At 43.4% G+C, this 22,192-nt stretch overlaps 1 protein-coding gene across 25 annotated transcripts in view; it reads right to left on the reverse strand.

The window, feature by feature from the left end:
* Positions 1 to 19,627, reverse strand: part of MAP2 (microtubule associated protein 2) — a 220,107-nt gene extending 200,480 nt beyond the window's left edge. For 18 of the 25 annotated variants that reach the window (XM_030952117.1, XM_030952109.1, XM_030952107.1 and 15 more), the window contains exon 1: positions 19,494 to 19,627. The gene's annotated coding sequence lies outside the window, so the exon portion shown is untranslated. The remainder of the gene's footprint in view (positions 1 to 19,493) is intronic. The other 7 variants (XM_030952125.1, XM_030952126.1, XM_030952124.1 and 4 more) reach the window with 3 other exon arrangements.
* Between the last annotated feature and the right edge of the window lie 2,565 nt (positions 19,628 to 22,192).

The raw sequence follows: 22,192 nt of genomic DNA on the forward strand, positions 1-22,192 counted from the left end.
AGTTCAGCTGCTGATTGGAGCTGGTTTATTGGATTAATGTCCATGATATGAACTAATGAACATTTATGAATCAGGACATCTGTACAAGTACCTGGACAGTGCATGGTGTTATCACCAGTGCATCTGGGAAGAGTGTGAGGGCTTTAAGAACCTGCACCAAAATAATACTCCTGAGATGAGAACCATGAAGGAAGTAACAAAATCACCCAGACATCCTTGGACAGCACAGGGACCATGAAGTGCTCTTTCTCCTAAAAGGCAGCAGTCCCCTGCTTGCCCAAAGAGACACACAGCCACCTACCTCAGACAGTAACACAGGAGTCCAGGACCACAGAACACAGGCAAAATGCTCACTTCAAGCATGCCTTTCCTCTCTAGATCCCTTGGCATCAACATAGTTCTCCCTGCATATTTAGGAGCCAGTTTCAGAGCAGACTGAAACTTGTGGCTTTTTATAATACACATAGAATTTTGAAGTTTGTACCCAGAGATCTTCTCCTAAAACAGGTTGTTCTGAGCAAAGGATGAGTTTTGCCCCAGAGGCTTGAGGACAGTGCCACAGGTGGGTGTGCACTGTTTGAAGAGCAGGAAAGGGAATAACCACACTTTAGGTGTTAATCCTGCAACAGTCTACAAGCACAGGCTCCTTTTTACCCCTAATGAAGAGGCTAGCACTGATGCCACCTGGTTTTTGCTAAAGGAGAAAGACCTCAATCACAACTGGGGAAAAACACCCAAAACCAGATTTTGTCTTTGACTGGAAAATGCCAAAATGAAACTTTGATATAGTAACTAAAATTATCTAATGGCCAACAGTTAGTAATTCAGGTGCAGATTTCAATTATACCTAGAAAGTAAATCCTGATTGATGGTGTTAGAGCAGGTGACCTTCCATTGACACATTAAGATTTATAAAGCATGTGGTTTTACTGCAAAATAACTCTCATAAAAAGACTTCCAGAGATTACAGTCCAGGCTTAACTGTTGAACTCTCAAGACTGTAGAATACCATATAAAGAAAGAGTGAATAGAAATGTCATTTACCTTTGAAACACTGCAGTTTCAGACCCAGCACAAACTAATCTCTCTCTTTCTCTCTGCTGCTTCAATGAGTACAGAACAAAACCCACATGAATGCTCACCTGGATGCATATTCACATACCTGTGCTTTTAGATTAATTTGCCAGCTTATGTTCATGGTCTAAACAGGTAGGAAGTCTCCCTCATCCTTCCCAAAAGCCACCATACAAATTACATGTGAAAATGTACAAGTGATACTGAAGGATCTGCACTTTCTCCCTTTAAAAAAAGCTCTACAGCTGGCAGGCCATTAATTTTGTTATAAGTTGTCCTTGCTCTGTAAGGAATCCCTTCATAAATCCCAATACATCAGTAATTATGCCATAATTTTTAGCAAGGTTTCTATGCTGCTCACCTGTAGGACAGTCTAGAAAATTATGGAAAAAACAGTAACAATCTTATCCAATTTACTACTGTCCCTCCCACAAGCTTTATAGTGAATAAATGAAACCAATAGGCTTGTTATAAAATTTTGCCAATTGAATATAAAGCAGACTTTAATTCTTCTGAGGATTCTAGGTAAAGAATGTCTCAGTAGGAGACAACTCCCCACAATATTTAATCTGCCTTTGGAAGCTCTTTCAATGGGAGATGATAATTAATAATACATACTTCTTTTCAGTGAACCAAACAGGCTCTAGATTACACACCATCACTTTTCTATCCTGTCTTCCTGCTCTCCACATGAATCCACAGTGGAATAGCAGACCCAATCTGATATCCAGGGCCCTTTGCAAAGTTCTGCATGACAGCTCCCTTCCTTAAGGAGAGTAAAGCTGGCAATCAAGAACCTGAACTTCACAACCAGAGCGGACATCAGGCTCTCCTGCAACAGGAAGCAGAACACAGAACCTTCCCCTTTACAGAACAAGAAACAAAACCTATTTATTCCATCTAAGGTTCTCACAGTTATGATTCATACAACCAAGCAAATGAGGGAAAACGACTAAGGACATACTCATCAATTTATACTGTAGAAATCATCTCAGCATGGCAAGAGGGGTAAAACTTAGGAATCCAGTAAGATTATTTAGTTCTTTTCTTGTCAATTGATCATAAAGATTGTTATAATATGAATGTTTATACCTCAAAAGACATGTACAGGTTATTCTGTCATTCTTTACATTTCTTGATCCTGCACTACATTATTCTTACTGTGTAAGTCATTGCTGCCATAGGAAAAGCTCCCTATTTAGAGTTTTTCTGTGTGTTCAGGAGCTATTTTCATGGCATGTGAATGCAGTATGCAGAAGGGTCCAGTGATTCATGCACATCAGTGCAAAACTGAATGATGTAGCATTGATTGCAGGTAGAACATATTTCACTTGTAAACTGTCCAGTGACAGCTCCATGTATTGGCAGTCCTGTCCCTACTGTTGAGACTGTTTCTGTTTAACACAATCCAAGTATCAGACTCCAGTGGTATTTGTATATTGAGTTCCATTCAGCTGAGTGGAATCATATATGTGCACACATAGACATGCACATGCATAAATAGCTTTATGAGTAAGGATGTACAATTAAAAGTTTACTGTAAATCAGTAAAAGGATCAGTGCTGATCAGTTAGGATTATGCTTGGGGAACTTCACAGCAATGCAAATCAGTTCCGTAAGAAATTTTTTATATCCTTAGCACTTTGGGGAGAAAAAAAGACTTCCTGTAGAATTTGTCTAAGCAACAGATGGCATTATGAAGCAGGAATAATTCTCCAGTAAAGGACTGAGTTAGTTTAAAACATTTACAGAAATATAGTAATTCTCTACAAAATTGTCAGATTCACTTGTAGAAGATCATCTTTATTTTAGTCTCTCTCCCAAATGGAAAAGAAAAATTAAATCCCTGAGTCATAGCTCAAGATTCACAAATACAGGACTTAAAGCAGACCATTATATGACTATATGGCAGGAAGTACCTAAGCTATTAGCTTAGAATAAGTGACAACATTAGCCCAGCTAGACATTTTCTAGTATCTCAAATGACATTTTATAAAGATGCACTTTTCTATCTGACAACAGCACGATTTCACCAGTTGTCACCAAAAGAAAAAAATCTACATGGCAAAACCAAAAAGCTTTCTCAGTATGGAAAAAGGAAAACAAACATCTGCTTTGCTTTCTGCCTCCCTAGTTAATATATTAAGCTAAACAATGTGAAAAAGCACTTATTTTAAAGCAGTGCTATAATATTATTTATGTCTCTGAGCCATCAAACATCAATGTACAGGACCATGATTATAGCACACACAAGACCACTTCATAACACTATTTAAAAGCTAGGCTGAAAGAGGTCTTTTTCTAGATCGAAAAATTATGTTGGCCTTAGCCATAAAACAAGACCATTTATGATATCTTTAGACCATGAATGTCTCTGTATGACACATCTCAGTAAGTACTTCATGACATTCCCTAGCAAAAGTAATATTGTAAACAATAATTACTACTATTAATTGGTTATAAGGTTGAAGTCTTGAAATGGTTTTGTCCTTAACATCCCCTGCACTACACTACAAGTCTTCTGGGGAAAAAAAGGTAAGAAAGAAAGAGAGAGAGAGGAGGGAAAGAGAAGAGAAGCCTCAAGTTGTCAGACACAAGCAGAGAGCCCTAAGCACCTTTACAGAGGCATTTATAGACCTTTACAACATTCTCAACAGCTGATTTAGTGTGAAAGCAGGTGCCAAAACCCCAACACAGAAGAATAACAAACACCACAGTCGCTCAGCTTCCAGATGGGAATGAGTCCCAGCCTGCTTCCCCAAGCCCATTCCAACCAAAACTTTCTCTACTGCTTCCTACATGCTCATGCCTCCAGCAAGTTCCACACAGTGGAAATAACTCCAGCTCCTTAACAAAAATGAGGTTATTGTGCCTGAGTTACCACGCCAAATGTTTCTGCAAAATGTGCTTCTTCCAAGGACTAATCCAAGCCCAGCAGAGACAAAGTAAAGATTCCTAGCTAAGGCAAGCCACCTTGCAACCCAATTCACAGAGGTCTTTAGCCCTTTGGCAGGCCCATGGTAACCCAAGGCAAGATATCCCAGGACTTCTCCATTCCAACTCTGCAAAATGCACACAAAATAAGAAAGAGCCATACCACAACCTTCTGCTCACTTTAATACCAATGCATTACTGAAGCAGGAATTCTGTATATTTAGAATTACAGGTCTTCATCAGATTTACATACTGGTAGCAGCAGGACTCCTGGGGAAAAAGAACTCATGTTGTGGTTTTTGTCCCAACTTTGGAGAGCACCAACACAATATGCTAATTGCTAATCATCTCCTCCCTCATTCACTACTCAAACACTGAGAAAACCTGCATACTCCCAAAACCAAAGCTGCCTGCATCAGACATTGTCTAAAGGCAGTACCCTAATTATGCCTAATTTAGGATTTACATTTCAATTTCAACTTCAAGACAGCTGGGCTCCTCTCAAGGGAAAACCAAGAGCAGCACAGTAAATCCTTCAGGCACACTCCCCCTGCTTTTTTTTCCAAGCTGTTGCTGCGGGGTTTTCACTGGTTGAAGACACCATCACCACACAGCAAAAGAATATTTTTGCCTATGGCCTTTCACATTCAGAGAGACAAGAAAATTAAAAGTCTTACTGGTAACTTGACCCACTCTTTCAAGACATTGATCCATATTTATGTGGCTGCCCCATACCATGTGGCAGAGGACCATTGGCTTGTTTTTAATAGAATACAAACACTTCAGTTGCATAATGGAAGTTAAGATTGTCTTTAACAAGGATTGCAACTGTAGAACCAACTCCACAGGATGTGGACTTAAAAACTGAAGAAATACATAAAATAAGGTTTTAAGGTGGGTTCCTCAGAACACACTACAATAAATTCACAAAAAGCTTTGATATCAATGCTAACAAGTAATTAAATTGGTGTTCCATTTGTAAGTGCTTTCAAGTTGTGCTTACAAACATTTTAACATGAAACTGACAAAGAGATACACTTTTTGCAAAGAAGCTGCTCAAATGAATATACAGGATAAAAGCCAGCAATGCCCTCACTCTTACATCAACATCATGAGAATGAAAGTAATGAACAACCTTCAAACTTCCTGAAGATGCTCCAGAGTGTTTGCAAGGAAAGCAACTGGAATTTACATGGCCCCTGGACTGACCAAGATTCTTTGGCACGTATTATTCTCCCAAGATAACTAAAGACCTTTTAAGGCAATGAGCAGGTGAGCTGCAAGGCAGCATCAATCAGGCCTGGATTCAGCAAGAACCAAGAGATCTGAGCCACTTATTTGTCACAGCACGTGCCACAGTTGAGACAGCCACAGAGTATCACCACACAATTTCAGAAAGCTTCAACCCATACAGAGTAACACCTCATCTCTTCAGAAGACCTGGAGCACCTACTCTTCATTGTTCTTCAGCCCAGCCTTTTATCCCCTCCTGTTGATGCACTGCACCTGTGTGCCCTCTGTTCCCTTTGGTGGTTGGTCAGTGCCCCTGGGCACTCCATGGCTCGTTCCCTTCAATAGCATTCACCTGTCCTGCACAGCTGTGCCCACTGGGGATGAGGCTGGGCCCAGCCCCACTCGCAATCACCACAGACTGTGTGGCTGCACTTATCCACAGAGCAGCTCCCTCAAGAAAAGGCATCTCCCAGAGCAGCTGTGAGACAGCCAAAACACACCCACACACTTCAGTACTGCCATGCTCTTTTTACCTGCTGGAGTAAGCAGGTGAGTATCAAGGATGTAGGAGGGGGAGCAGCTTCCTCTTGCTCACTTCTAGGCAACCACACAGAGTCAGCCTGAATTCCTGATCCCCACATGCCACCAACTGCTGCCAAGTAGTCAACAACACAAAAAATTGTGTGTACTCTTCTGCCCAGATGTCTGTTTCCCTAGTAAAATTCTTATCATTCACCTGAAAAGTTTATTACCTTGAGCCTGCCTTTTTTGGACTGCAAGCACTTTGATGGGGAAACACAAAACAAAATTAACAAAACAAAATTAAATGTAGGTAAAACATAAGTATAAGATATTGAACCAGGCTTATACAAATCACAGTGCAAACCACACAGCTCTATTCTGCTAGCAGTCTAAGTAACCTTTATCTGTTGCACACATGAATATTCAGAGGGAAGTACCTAACACCAGCTGCCCCAAGGAAGTAGAATAATGCCACTTGCACATTGCTGCCATTGCTCACAGCTCTGCCCTCTCGAGCCCACCTGTCACCACCCTGGGTGGCTTTGTGCCTCTGACTGGAGTGCATGGGCTACTTTGTCAGTCACCTAGAAAATACCACCCTAGAATTTGAGCCCTAACATTTCAAGTAGCTCTAATTCAGCTTTCAGCTCAGTTCTTTGTCCTCTAAAAATAACTCGTGTTTAATTGCAACTGGCTGCAATTTTCTAATTCTTTGTGACCCCAAACCTCTAAATCTATTACCCAGAGACAGCCAAAGTAATCCTTAATGAAGGTGTGGGCACAATGCAGCTTGCTAGGGGCCATCTGGTTGCCAGGTGTTTCCTGGCTTAGCTTTTCTCCACAATACACATCACTCCTCCTCCCCTAATTCCAAGGAAGGCAATTTCTACCTCAGGAAAGTCCCTCATTAAAGACACAGACAAGGGCTTTTTTGCAAGCAAGCCAGCTGCAGCACAGCAAAGTTCAGAGCCCACAGCAAAAAGCCTAGAAGGGCTGTTTATTACCACACATACGTCCCTGTGACTATCACCAATAGACTGTGCCAGGACTGTTTCTGACTGTTAATAGGAAGTGAACATTTTCACTGAGGCCCTGTGCTTTGTGTCCTTCACCAAAAAAAATTAAATGCCAAGGTGAGAGCAGTTTTTATAATAGCATCATTTATATAGAAAAGAGGTGCTTTAAAATGTACTAAGCAAGACTGGCAACCAGGGTAATTTGATTTCTTTCAGGGAGCAGCACAACCTGTCAGTGTGGTTAGATCCTGTGAACTTTATTTTCAAAATGGACTTTATTTTAACAACATGGACTTGAGAATCCTATGGGCCTGTTCAACAATTGCTTGACCCATAGGGGAATGTGGAATACCCGTGACACAGCACTTCCCCACAAATTAAAAAATCATCTGTTTGGATGTATAGGCTGGCCCATTATCAGTCTTTATGGAGACAGGTACTCCAAGGGCTGCAAAAGCAGACAAAAAATGACACTGAATGCCTGAATGTCTTTCACAGGTTCACCTGTATGGCGAAAGCAGGACAGAGTGGAAGCAAAAATACACATGGAATAGGTATCAATCCGAACAGGAAGGTATTTCAACCTATCAAATTCAGGAAAATGTCTAACATCAGTTTGCCACCTCTCTAGAGCCTTAAAGTGTTAAGTTCACATGTCACTGTTTTCAGCAAAACCCAAAAGCTAGGGCAAGGAAGTAAAATGTATGATGTGCCATTTCAACTCCTTAGCATTTTATAATTTATCTCCTTCACATCACTCACTGGAGCTTGCCCAGGCTCTCCACAAGATAACGTGACTTCACAAGAGCTTATTTTCCCATGAACAGGTCAGACAGATCAAAACACCCAATAACTGGTAACCATCCTTCCCATGAATGGAGACAGTGATTTAACAGACAGAACCTTGGGAAACAAAATTACAAGGGAATGTTTCTGCCTACAGACAGGAACTGAAAATAAGCAATATTGGAAAGAGTTAATGGTTTTGTGTAATTTCAGCTTGAGAGGACAACTTTCAAACCAGGATTATCAGAGGAGCATCCATCACAAGAAGCAATCAGAACAATGCAGGCAGTCAACAGGATACAGTTCATCTTGGTCATGCTTCTTCCCTTCCCCAGGTAAATTCTGCCCTGTGCAGGGAGCAGGGATGCACTGCTGCCTTTGCCAGTGCTGTTGAGCTCTTTTCTGATACCACAAGGCAAGCCTTTCCATCTAGGTGGTTTGGCTGGTCAACGACCAGAAAAGCATGCAATAAATCCACATTCCCCTCTGCAGCAGCTTGTTTTATCACCACTGCCCATCGATCATGCAGATTGGGGTGGAAAAGATCAAGCTGCCCCCAGGATCAAAAGGATCAGGGGGCAAAGGAGCCATTCCCCAGTTCTCCTTTCACAGCTCCAACAACCTTATGATTGGAACATTGTGTTTCACTTGGTGGTGACGCAGATAGGGGCCGATGTGACTGTCGAGGCAGGATCCTTCTTTTTCCAGGTGCCATGAGCACCTCTAACACTGCCCACCACAGACACAAAAGCTCTGCCAGCACTCTGTCACCCCACATAATTTGGTACCACAAAGCGTCCCCTGAAGCGTCCCATGTCTGAGGGTCAAAAACATTGCTGCTATTTAGAGTCAGGTCACAGTCTTTAGCCCATAACAAGAGTCTGTTCAAATCTGTAGATTCAGTTTTCCTGATGTGCTTTTTCAAAATCAGTTGCATTGTCTTTGGGACATCCTTTTGCTCCTGGGATACATGACTCCCCATAGTTCTTGGCTGCTTACCCTCCAATCCCACAGAAAGGTCAGTTGGCACCATGGGCTTCAACTCAACTCCTGGTCTTCATTTCAGCCCCCTGTAAAGTTCAGCTGAGTGTCATCACTGGTGCAGCCACTAGCTGCCTATTTAAGTCCCTGTCTGGCTGCCACTTGTGACAATTAATTGCACAGACTCAACAGCACTTCTCCACCAGGCTCCTCTCCGCAGAGCATCTGCCACATCACATCTCCTCTCCCCAAGGTCAGGTGGAGACAAGTTTCTCTCTGCTGCCATGGCGTTCAGCAGGTGCATCTCACAGCCTGTATCTCAGTTCCACCTTATCTCTCCTCAGGCCAAACCCAGAAAGTATTTATTTATTTAAATATTTATTTGTTTACTTGCAGTAGTCAGTTCTCAGGAATGTTTCAGACAGGTCAAGTAACACGGTCAGTGGCATACACAGAAAAATTGTGTCAGTATTTCTCAAACATGACAGGGAAAACTCACTTTTACAGCAAAGACAAAAGCCCTTGTGACTCCTCCAGTGTATGGAAAAGCAGTCTGAGCTGGGGACTCTACAGTAGAGTCAGGATGCTCCATCTGTGCTTGGGAATTAGCAGGTTACGAAATGCAAACAGCTGCTGCTCAGAGACACACAGGGCAAAAACGCCTGCTCTGCCCAGCAGCCAGGAATCTGCTTTGCTGGTCTTGGGCACCCCAGTACCCCAAAGAGCCACTGCCCCATCAGTCCTCAGCACAGTCTGTAGCCACCCTACGCCCTCACTGCCTATGGGGACATGGCAGGCAGATTGATTTATTGGTGGATACAGAGACAAAGCTAAAATTTGCCCAGAAAATTGCAACATGAATCATTTCCAAGCCCAGAAGAGCTTCTCCAGTTCAGCTGCAGATCAAGACCTAAGCAAACAGGACAACCTAAAATGAAAACCAACAGCACACCTGTGATGGACACACCAGCAACTCTCACCACTATCCCGGAGCCCCACCAAGCGCATATGCACTGCTCATCCCACAGTTGTCTTGCCCACGATCCCAAGCTCCTCAGAAAACAAGCAACATCTCATTTCAAAACAAAATCCAGCAGAAGAATATCACATGCTCCTTTTTCATGGTTTCATCTATACAGCAGGTTTCTTAGTTATGTAGAGCTCTGCCCAGAGCTATGTTTCAATACAAAATGAGTGATTAAACTGAAAGGTAACAAACTCAAAGAGGTAAATGCAGACAGACCTACACTGGAAGGGGAAATTGCCCAGCACCAGTGCCAGCTGTGAAGGATTTTCAAGTTCAGCTACAAAGTACATCCATCACAGAAAGGGAAATATTAACAAGTGACTAGAGATATAGTACCTTTATTCTTGAGGCACACTTACTTGCTTGTTCATTTTACTATCTGTATATTTTAATATCTTTTAAAATGCAAGTTTCTGCTAGAAAATATTTTCACAAGCTTCAAAACATTCTTCAAAGAGCTACTCATCTGCTTAGTGACACAGACATGGGGCAGGGCTTATTTATTAATCTAGGAGGATTACACTTCAATCTAGATCAACCTTTGCCTGCAGGTAAGAGCAGTAGGGCAGATAAATCCACCAGATTTTCCAACTGCAAAGGCATGAAAGGAACAGAATCCTAAGGAAAATGATGTCATGCTTGAATGGTGAAAAGAGATGAATCTAAGGAGATAGCCACTTCTTTGTTATCTGTTGTTCAACAGCTGCTGGAACAGGCAAATTCTATTCCTACTGACCTGTCAGCTCTGAACCTACCTCTAATAGCTGAAACAAGTCTCCATAGCTAGTTTTTCAAGTGAAAATATAGCACATTTCTCTGATGTCTTTTTTTCTGCTTTCTTAATGTGCCCACAGATCCCTTTCTCACTGGAGGAAAGCTCATTTTTCACTAACCTTCCCTCTCCCTTAGGCAAGCAAGAAAAAGGCACCAAAAACACTGCTGCAGAAAACACAAACACACAGTAGAGGTAAAATATTCATTCTCTCCCCATGCCAGGATACAGACAAATCACTTATTCCACTGCACCTGGAATAAGCAGTGTCATTGAGACCAATCTTGCAGTAACTTAAAATGCAGAAGAAAATTCCATCCTCTTCAAAAAAAAAATACAGCTTCAATCAGCATATAAAACAAACTAGAAACAAAAATAACTCAAATCTTCCAAGTAACTGAAACATCTGTACTTAAATTCACATGAGTTTGGCAGAGCAGTAAGGGGAAGTCATCTGGTGCCAACCACAGAGGAATTTCAGAGTAAAGCCCCATAATGCCAAACCTGCAGGGAAGTCTTTCTGACCCTGGCAGTAAACATGGATTCATGTCCTGAAGTATGAAACACATTAGTTTTGCCCAATTTTTTTTTTGTAATAGGTGGTAAAAGAATTCAGTCCTAAAATACTTAATTTAAAGGGTAAACAAGTTACTTTAAGTACAGCTTGCACATTCACCAAGTTACTCTGTTCCCATCACTGGAATAAAACAGAAAATTCATGACACCACCCAAAAGGAGTATCTGCCTTAAAATAGCCAGTAGCATTTTCATCTGCTGGCTCAGAGGTACACACTTTTCACCAATTAAATATTGTCATTATCAGCATCTTTTATAAAATAAATTAATTACAGTCAAGGACTGCTCTCTCATAACTAGCACTGTACAAATCCATTTGCACTAAAAAATAAAAAAGTAGAATCAGGTTCACAAAAAGATTTCAAAGCACTGAATAAAGCATTGTTTCAGCAGATACTAGTTACTGTAAGTGTCCCAAAGCCTGAACTTACAATACAGGGTTCAAAGACTTAGTCCAGAGGAATCAAAGGACAGAAGTCCCCATAATTACAGATGCTCAGTGCACATCAAGCAACACTGGCAGCACTTTCAAAAATCAGCACCCACTCATGGTCTGCAGGGCTGGCTGGCAGGAAAGGCCTGACTGGCTGTGCCTATTGGTAATTACAGGTAATGATGCAGGTCAGCGCTGGCATCCTGATACCAGCATTGCCATCTAAAATAAACACACATTCCAGCATCTCAAGTATCAATATCATACATATGGTAAAATGAGAAATGTGTTTCTAATTTCCAAGCGCCTGTAATTATCAGTTGGAACTTTGCAACAAATTATTTATTCCATTTATTGCTAAGAGTGATGCTGGAAGCATACAGTGGACCAAAACAAGTGAAGGGAAAAAAACCAGCCTAAATGAATTCAGCTTTTTTTTGCTCAGAGAAGAGTACTAAAGGTCATTCTAATTGCATACAGTTCAACTTTTTTCCCCAAATGCATTCCACAAAAAACATTCTCAACTATTTGTATTGAAAGGTAAATTTAGAAGAATTTTCAATTCTGCATTCCAATACTGCTAATGTTTTAAGCAACACTATTGGTACACCATTAAAAATTATCTAAATTAAAAGACTATAAGTATTCTCTATAAATCACTTCTGCTATTTTTGGCAACTTTGGATTATTAAGTATATATATATATATTAATTTGCAGTAATACAAAATGCCTTTTATTAAAAGCTTAAACATGAATTTATTATATGCTCTAACAGACAGCACGTAGGTAACAAGAAATGCTTAGCTTCAATATTCTGCTGAGTTTTATTCAGAAGCACAACCTAAAAAGCTTAACTTTGCAGAACAACATGGAATGAAAGCTTATTTACCACACTCTATCCTTTGCTCTTCAGAATGAATCAGGTTATTAAGCATTCCACACACACACACACAGGGGCTTGTTTGCTTTGCTTTTCTTTTTTTTTTTTTTTTAATTACTCTTGTTGGAGGTTAGGATTTTCTCTTTTTTTTTTTTTTTTTTCTTTCTCTCAGAGACTTTTGTCCTATTTGTTGCCTAAGAGATGATAAGAGATGATTGGTACGTAAGAGGCAAAAGAAGTGGCCAAGGTGGGGGACAGGGCGCAGCTGGCTACGCTTAGCTGGGTTTTTGTCTCTTGGGAAGGGCAAAGATCGGGGTGAAATTTTGGCTTCCAGACACCCTTAGCCACAATCCTAAATATATAGGTCTGCTCTGGACTCCTGGCAACACAGACACTGACTCCAAGTATGTTCTGAGCATTCTGTGAGCAACCTTTGGCCCAAACACTGCCCTAACAGTGCAAATCGAGAACTCTGATACAAATCTGGAGGAGCCGGCACTCTTATTTCCGAAATATCCCTTCTATTCTTGTGGATAGCTCCCTGCACTATGTATTTTGTAATACAGGTAGCAGGGGAGTGGTAGTATCCAAGCAGCTTAGGGCCATCACAGCTGCTTTCATCGGTGATGCCCTCCCACTCCAAGCTACAGGTGGACAAGAAGGATGGGATATGAATGACCAACCATCCAGACCATCCCTTTAACAAGGTCTGTTCTCCTCCTTTGCAAATCATCCAGCTCCACCCCTACATGTCTCCTTTTTGAGCCCTTGGGTTTTTTTCCCTCAGCCTCCTTGAACAAGCTGCTAATTGCTGATGGACACAAAAGGCAGTATTAGTTTCAGCATACTCAAGGGAAGCGGGCAAATGCCTACACGAATGACCACAGCCTTGCTGCAAACAGCAGGGCAGGCTGCCTGCCCGGCACACCCTGGATCACAGGCTGCAGGAGGAGCAGCCCAGCACCTGAGAGCACATCAGGGATAGGTCAGCAGAGTCCTCTGTCAGCAGGAACCTGCACATGAACACACAGCTGCTGGTCAGCAAGCCACAGTCACAGCACTTCAAACAAAAGGAGAAGCTTTGCTGTCTGAGCGATACCAGGGGGTCAGAAGAGAAAGGGATGCCTTGGCACACCTCAGACATCACACATCAGCTGCAGGAATCAGGCAGGGAGGGGCATTAGAGGACTGTGGGGATCTCTTTGTCCAGCAGTCAGCCAGGGGACAGTAAAAGCATGTTAACATCAGCAAGTGTTAGCAGTAGGCTCTGGCACAACACATGGCCTTGGGTTTGGCCTAAGTGCCCATAAGGGGATCAGATCTATCTGCTCAGACCTGGTGGTCACAGAGGGACTGCTGAGGAAACAGAGTAACTTGGCACGAGAAGAGCTGGTTAGCTAAAACAAGCTGACCAAATTTCCAGCTAACCAGAATTCAAATCCACACTTGCACCCTCCTTAAAGTCAAAGAAACACACACTTTCGGCCCATTTCACAACAGACACAGAAAAAATGCTTTCCTCACAGTCCCTCTCAGACTCTGAGCCTTCCCAGAGAAAAGGGTGTCCTTGCACTTAATGTCTGGCACCTTGTAATTGCCCTTGCTGCACAAGCTGTTCAGATACCTGCTACACAAAGTGAGGAGAACAAAAGGAGAGAAACTTAACTGTACCTCAAACTCAGCTGAGGCTTCTCCAGGCACAGCCGTGGTTGAGACACACAGGGAAGGAGGCCAATCCATCTTTCCTCAAAGCCTGCAAATACAGGATTCTGGCCCAACAGTGAAGCACACAGGCCACTTTGGAATGTCTACAGCATTTTCTATTGTTCATCTCTGGATCAAATTTGGACCAAGGCAGGAGTTTTCAAAAACACATCCCGAACTGTGTTCAGAACCTTCATAATATGTTTTCATTTTGAGGCAGTTCCTAGCTTTGTTCATCCAAGATCAGAACCTCAGGAAAAGTGGCAAGTTTTGCATAGCCAAGCAGCTGTCCTAAGAGATAATCTATGTTCCTAAAGATAGAACTGACAGTTCCTAGTTCTAAACCAGAAACCAGCCCCTATCATTGTCTCCAGAAAACAAAGTGAAAACTTAGGGTTAATTGAATCAATAGGTTCTATAATTAAATGCTGCCAAGTTAGCTGACATGATTGGACTACTGGGTTTGGTTTGTTTGGGGGTTTTGTCTTGTTTATCCAGAGGTTGCATATACTTAAAATACAGCTAATTTTGCAAACAGCTATTGAAATTTAATTTATAACTCTCTTTGGGAATAAAATGACAAGTTTCACAGAGAGAAAAGGAACTTTTCATAGACTCAACTCACTGGAAGCTACTGCAATCTGTCTTAGAGCCACTAGAAGTACTAAAAGAAAGAAATCTTCCTACTTCTTGCTGGGGGCTTGGCACAAGACAAGGAATGTTCCTCAGCTCCTCACACCCATGAGTGACAAATGAAGGAAGAAAATTTGCTAGAGGACCTTAATTCTACCTACAAATCCACAGCTTAAGAATTGTCAAATGTAAACTGATTCTTTCCCTGAATTCAAAAAGTACCCCAGATTTTCAATAATCAGAAAACAGAGCTGCAAATGGCATAGTCTCTTTCCAGATGGTGCAAGTCAGGTACAGATTCAATGAACTCATCACAGTTTCTGATTTTCTGATTTTCACCACTTAACCCTGCTGGTTGTACTAAGGCCATTGTCTCCCTTATACTATATGAAACACATATTTTATCTGGAAGCATCATGTGCTAAAATCAATAAATTGTTTCTGTGGTGTAATAAATAGTCTCATTACGTGTACTTTAAAAATGCTAGAAGATAAACAGAGTATCGTAACACTGGTCAAGCCTATCAACCAGCACTAACCTGTCTCACAGACCGCAGAAAACAAAGAGAATTGACCAAGCCACACCTTTTCACCATAATTCCTTTCAAACTGGCACCCTAACAAAGATGCAGGATGCTGAGTACAAACACTAACGCTCTGAAGCTGATGCCTGTTATCCCTTTCTGCCACTTCCCCATCAAGACAAAAGAACTAAGATCAGTTTCATCTGCGAGACTGCTGTAGGGAAAAACAGCAGTGAGTGTAAAACCATAAGGATTAGCTCATCTTTTCTCCTTAATGCAACAGCAAACAATTAGTGTTAAAGTAAAATGGGTCAATCAAGACCTCAAATCCTCTTAACAGCTAGTACAGTAACCCATGTGGCCACAACAATCCAAATTAACCCCATGGATACATCAGTTCTTTCCTCTGATACCTAGAAAGCAATTACAAATGTCACACTGAACGTCCCTCTGAAACACCCTTGTAAAGTTTAGTAGCATAACCTGTTATTAAACCTTCCCACAAAATAACAGCTTTTTCCTTTACTGAGTCAGGCAGCTTAAACCATATCTGTTTTCCAGCACCAATCCTCTAAATCAGCTCCACCCCATGGAAATAAGTCTCATGCTGTTTTTTCTTATTAACTGAGATGCAGTACAGAGCTGCTGCTAATGAGCACACCTGTACATGAAGCAGAAGGATAGAAGAAAAAGCACCAACCCTAAATATGTCAAGACCCACCCATACTCTGCCTTAGTGTGTGCACGTGTGTTTGGGAAGAGATAAGCCATGTCATGATATCAGAAAACACTGCACATCTCCATGCTTTCTCTGGAAGTGCTTGGTATCTCTAAATATCATCAAGGGGTTTACAACACTGAGCCCACACACCATGAACTTATCCTCTTTCTCTTTTCTGTAAAAACATGCTTAATTTTTAAAAGTGCCTAAAGCTGACTTTCAAGCACAATTAGGCACGTGTTTGAACTGAATAAATACAGATGGACGAGAACAACCATCCTTGAGTCTTAAGGAACAATTCTACGCATCAGCACATGAATACCTTTGTTTCTTCATCAAGTGCACACATGAAGATAGCACAAAACCCATAACAGCTAGATCAACAGATAACTCAGTTTAGAAAGGACCTTGGGAAGTCACCTGGTCTTAGGACCCCTATTACACCCTACCAAATTTCTGGTCATTATTTGTGTGCATTATTTAAGTGCAACACTCCCTAATCCCTTCCTAGTTAAGGCTTCGGTTCAGCTTCAAGTATCCTGCAGCCATCAATGCCTTTTCTGAAACCCAAATAAAGCCAAGGGGTGGATTTTTTCTTTGACTGTGAGCCAGAAATTTTACCAGATCAGTTCTCAGCACAGCCACTGCCTGCACTGTGGGCAAAAGCTCTGCAAGGAACTCAGGCTTTAGGTACCAGTAGAGCTTTTATTTTCCTTTCTTAAGCTGATTATCATTTGTCCCACCATGGCAGATCAGATTTCAGATCCTTCATCTGCTGCAGATAGGTTACAAGCTCTGTCATACCTACCATGTGTCTTTATAGAGACATTAGTAATCAAAAGGTGACTTTCAGAAAGCCTCCATCATAAAGTCCTCACAACCTAAATTCTTTTTGACTTGTTCTTCTTCCAACACCATTAAGAAAACAAACCTGTCTCCAACACATGTGTGTGACATGCCACATTGGGAGGTGAAGCTGGAACAGCCCAGCAGAATCTGCAGTGGGTCTCAGCCCTGTTTCTGTGCTTAGATATTTCTAGCAACTTCCACAGACAGTTGTTAAGTGAGCACACTGCCAGAGCTGGAGGGGCCAGAGCCCACTTTGTCAGCCCACAGAGCAAATGCTTCCTCTGTGAATATTTAGGTATTTGGTTTAGCAAAGGGTAACCTGTACAGAAAGGAGCATGACAGACTGAAAGGAAAGGTATGCTTCTGGAAAAACATCTGGCAACAAGGGAATTCTTAACCCACAGAATGCAGCAATTCATTCAGGGACTGCTGTGATCAGATCACTCCTGCCTAGGCACAGCACCTCAGGGGTCATTAAATTACAACTATTTCTTTATTATCCACACACATTAAAGAACACAGCTAAGTGGGTATGATATAACATACCATAATAATTACATCAGTCCTCTAAATCAAGGCTGCAAATGCTGCTTTACGTAACAAACTGCATTATAAGCACAATGACCTGCCCTCCAGTGTGCTAAAACTCTCCACAGAAGAACAGCAACTCCTAATTCTCAGGATGACAGCTCTTTGGCTTCTCTCAAACACCCACAGGAAACGTGCAATATGGGTGCAACAAACTGAAAAGTTCCAAAACCCAAATCCTGTCCCTTGATGAGATAAGAGATGAGAAGAGATAGAATTTATGGCACTGTGCTCCACTGCTGAGATCATCCCTCCTCCCAGAGCCCTGTGCCAGGGCTCACCTGCATGTTTCATTACCATGCAGAACGGCCTCACTAAGCCACTGGGGTTATTTTCAGTGTGTTACTTTAGCTCACCTGTAAATGCCTGAGCTCCAGGACACTGCTACCACACGAAGACTTGAGGTCTTGCCCACTGCTGAGTGTACATCAGTGTCTTGCAAATGAAGCAGACAGTGAGGCACGGGTGGTTCCCAGTCCTGGGTGCTACACAGGCGAGTTTGGGCTCTGTTACACATATCACACTTTCAGAACATCAGCTGGAGAAATGACAACCACCCACAAACTTAACTGGACTACCTTCACCCTAAGTGAAGAGAGCCTGCAGCACACTCAGGAGAAGTGGCCAGCCTTTCACTGTTCATTAATCATTTCTTCATCATCTATGACGTAACACAGGGACAACTTCACTATGTCCTGCCCTCTCAGCACCTTCTCTTCCCAGGCAATGCTGACGCCATCCCGGCAGGAGGGAAGGGAAAGAAGCTATAGAAAATAAATACATTCTGCAGCTGAGCCTCTTCTTGAGTCTTTCAGCTATGAGATCTGTAGTCCAGACATCCCTGCCAGTCTAAACCAGCACAGGTGAAAAGAAACAGGTTCTTTCATGGAGAGGAATCCAAGGTTTGTGGAGAAAATGGGGAGAAACAGAACCAAAAGAATATGTGGTTCGATCTCACATGGAAGAACCCTTCTGAAAACAAAAGGGACAGGTTTTCTGAACAATAAGCAGCACAAATGCTGGACAGCAAGTGGTTTTTTGAGGAAGGATGGAGTATGATTTATTGGCATGACAAATTATGAAAATTGATGCTAAAGACCTAGAATAAGTAAGACAACATATGTCTGCATACATCCCATTCTACTGCATGTTAATGCTATGTTAATTACTATTCTGTTAATTGCTATGTTAAAATGCTATTCTCTATGCTAATGCTCACTCACAAGTGAAAATCTACACCTCTGTCTCAGGAAGAACCCTACATGAAAACCCACCAAAACCACCAGAGAGTATTTTTTATTTGGAGCAACACCTAAAGTTCCTGCTTAACCCAGGGAAATTGACCATGTTGGTATCTTTCAATACGGAGAGCAATTCTCCCGGCATGCGGCACACCCCCTTCTTTCCCGAAGGTGCTCCATAAAGCACGTTTTATCCAGAGGGCAGGTCGGAGTGTCTCGTTTGGATGGGTGCAGACAGGACAGATGAAGGCGAGCAGGGCTCATGTGTGGCTCGGTGCAGCAGCACGGCAGCGCAGCGCAGCACACGCCTACGGCTCCTACCTGCAGCCATCTGAGCCAGGCACATTCTACATCATTTTCTCCTACATAAAAAGGCATTGTTCGCCGCTGGGCTCCCGTGCACGGCTCTTTCCTCCCTGATCCATGCAATACAGGGAATCGTTTTTCTTAGGTGGGCTTTTCGCCCCCCCCCTCCCCGATGCAAATTACCAGCGCTTACAGCCCTCGCCTCACACAACGTTCTTTGTTCAGCCGCTCAGATCCCCTTAGAGGAGCTTAGGGGTGGGGGCAGGAGAGGACAGAGGCTCCCATCCCCCGGAGGGGTTTTACAGCCCGGAGATGCTCTGCGCCCTCAGCGCGGCCGCCCCCGTGAAGGCAGAACGGGCGTTACCGGGCGTTACCGCTCCGCTCCATTTTCACCTCCGGGAGGTGGGGCGGGGGGCGACCCGCGGAGAACTCCGGTCTGGCTCCGGGAATGAAGGGCCCAAAGAAGGGACAGACGGACGGAAGGACGGAGGGAAGGAGCACCCTCAGGACAGGGGTGCCCCCAGAAAGGGCTCGCGACAGCCGCAAGGCGGGAAGCGCGCGCGGCTGCCCCCCCGCCCCCCACACCCACCCCTCTTTCCCCGCACTCCGCAACGCCGCCGGCCCCGCGCCCCCGCCCCGCCCGGCCCTCCTCCTCCTCCTTCTTCTCCGACGGGGCTCGGCACGGTGCTTACCTGAGCGCCACGGCGGCTGCCGGCACCGACGGGCACACGGAGGACGCGGGGCTCCGGGCTCCAGCCGACCCGCCCCGCCGCTCTCGGGGCTGTCGCCGGGACGCGGCCGCCTGCGCGCCGCGAGCCCCCGGGACCGCCCCCGGCCCCGCCCCGGCCCCGCCGCCGCTCCCGCAGGGCCCCCGCGCCTGAGGAGGTGGAGGAGCGGCCCCTGCGCCCCGCCCCGGCCCCTGCATTGCAGAGACTCCGAGCGAGCCTCCGGGACAGACAGACACGGGCCCGCCCGGTGTCGCCGTGTCCAGCCCTGCCCTGCCGCTGGTGGAAAACCTTCCCGAAAGCTCCTCACCTGATTTCCTTTGGATCTGCCAAGTCCAGCTCAGTCCAATTCCTCCTTTTCCTCTGGAGAAAGAGAGCAGATACAGTGAGATCGGTGAAAAAACGCGTTTCCAACGCCCTCAGACACCGCGCTGCTGCTCACTTCCACGCTGCTCTCGTAGGGCCGGGCTTTCCAGCCATTTCCTGGAATCTGGCAATAAAAGATATCCTATTACTTTGTCACTTAACCACATTCTCGAACTGAACTGTCCCCCTCCCTCAGGGTGTCCATTACTTGCTATACTCCAAAGTCACTCCTCCCACAGTATCGCTGTGGTAGGGCTACGGCATCAGCTCATCTCACCTGTTACAGCCAGAACCACGCCATTCCAACCCACCTGTGCTGGAGATGAAAGAGTAAAATGCTGCTGCTTTCTTACCTCCTCTGTTTCCCTAAGCAAATTTTAGTTTGTTAATAATTCATGACTGCAAAAGTCAGTCTGTCGGAATCTTAACCAAAAATTCCGAGTATGCCATGTATGTATTAGGCTGTAATAATGTTTTGAAGGTACTATATTTGGATTCAGTGAAGATAAATATATTTGGGGACCTAGAGTGCACACTATTACCCATACTGCAGTGGAGAAACTTTAAACATTAAATTCAGTTTGGTTGCATTTTGCTGCATCATTGTGAGCAAGTTATCCACATTTTTTCCCAAATGTCACTAATTTTAGGTAGCCAGCTTGATTTCAAGCATGATTTTTCAGGAATACTGAGCACTTGGGTATTTTTGTGGGCTTTAGCAGGTTATCTAGAAGATTTCAGATGTGTAATTTGGGCCATATGTATCTTAGACTGAGCGGCCAAAATGCAGCTCAGGAAAGCCTAGGTCCCGCCCTTGCGTCTGTTTCTTCATTCACAAAGAAATACTCTCAGCGACTGCTATGTGTATTTCATGTCGAGGGTCTGTCAGCGCTGATGAAGTGACTTGGGAAGGCCAAGTTACTTTGTTAAGTATTTTTGTCTATTTGTAAATCAGGAAATTTTCATTTTAAAAGAGTGAGGACTACAAACATTTCTTCCAGTACTTTTCCTGAGCCCTCCTCAAGCCGTTTGAGGGAACTTCCCACCGCTGCTGTTTTCTCACATTTCATCTGTAAATCAGTGCCATGCAGAGGGAGCAGGATTTTGCCAAAGTGACAAAGGCATCATGTTCCCTGCTTGTTACTCAGCATCAGTGATGCACATCCTTCCAGAGATGCTTTCAGAGAAAATGGATTTGCTGCAGTCAATCTTTCTCCCAGGCTGCCGGGAGGAAATTCACTGGTTCAGGGCACGTGCACCAGTGTCTGCAATACCCTGAAGACCCTCAGTGCCTTTCTCTTGCTGTGTTTTTTTTTCCTGTGCCTCTCCTTGGAGGCCTAGGTGTCCATGCAAAGACCTTGATGGAGTTCTCCCCACAAGCACAGGAACTTTGCCCTTCCTCTCACCACCTAGAAAACGTGAATGCAGGCTTAACATAAAGCCTCATCAGAAGCAGCCCTGAGAGGGAATGAGAGGTTGACTTGATCAAGAAGAAAAAGTTAAACTTGATCCAAATGGAAATTATATTAATTTAAAGCTTACAATATTAAAAAAAGGTGGGGGGGGGATGGTGGGAAGGACAGCCTTTCATTGGAAACAAATACTGCAGTGGGTATCATGGAAAAGATGGAAAGATGTCTTAATGGAGAGACACATGTACAATAAACTGTGCAGTGTCCATAAACATTCCTAGAGATCAGAGGGGGGTGTAACTAACCAGAGACATGCTCAGAATATTCCATGTGTGACAGAGAATCGACGCCTCTAGCTCAGATGCAGCACAGCAGCAGCCTGTCTCTTTTCAGCAGCAGCTTGCAGAGAGACAGAGAGAGGGAGAGAAGGTGAGTCTCACATGTTAGTCATTCAGTTGCATCTCTCCTTTAAACAATCATCAAAGATGGTGAAAAATAAGCACAGAAAAAATGGCAGTCACCATTTTCCCTGAGATAATTATCTAATCAAATTACATTTATACTTCACATTAAATATTCAGCAGCAGCGTTGACACTAGATGTTTTAAGATAGAAAAATATTTTAATTCATGTTAGAGATATTAAAATACATGCACATACTTTTATTAGAAATATTCATGCAGAGATCAGAAAGCATCATTCCACTAAGTGATAGTGGGGAAAGAGTTTTTGTATAAAGGAAAAAAAAATTGCATCACCATAAGCTTTGAGATGCTCAGTTATGGACCCCTGTATGGAAGTCTGGTAAGTCAAATTCAGAGGATTTTTTGCCTGCCTACTAAAAGAAAAAGGAATGAAATTGCCTATAGTTGTCTTTAGAACAGACTC

Source organism: Camarhynchus parvulus, chromosome 7 (genome assembly GCF_901933205.1).
Source record: "Camarhynchus parvulus chromosome 7, STF_HiC, whole genome shotgun sequence".
In the NCBI taxonomy this organism is placed as follows: domain Eukaryota; kingdom Metazoa; phylum Chordata; class Aves; order Passeriformes; family Thraupidae; genus Camarhynchus; species Camarhynchus parvulus.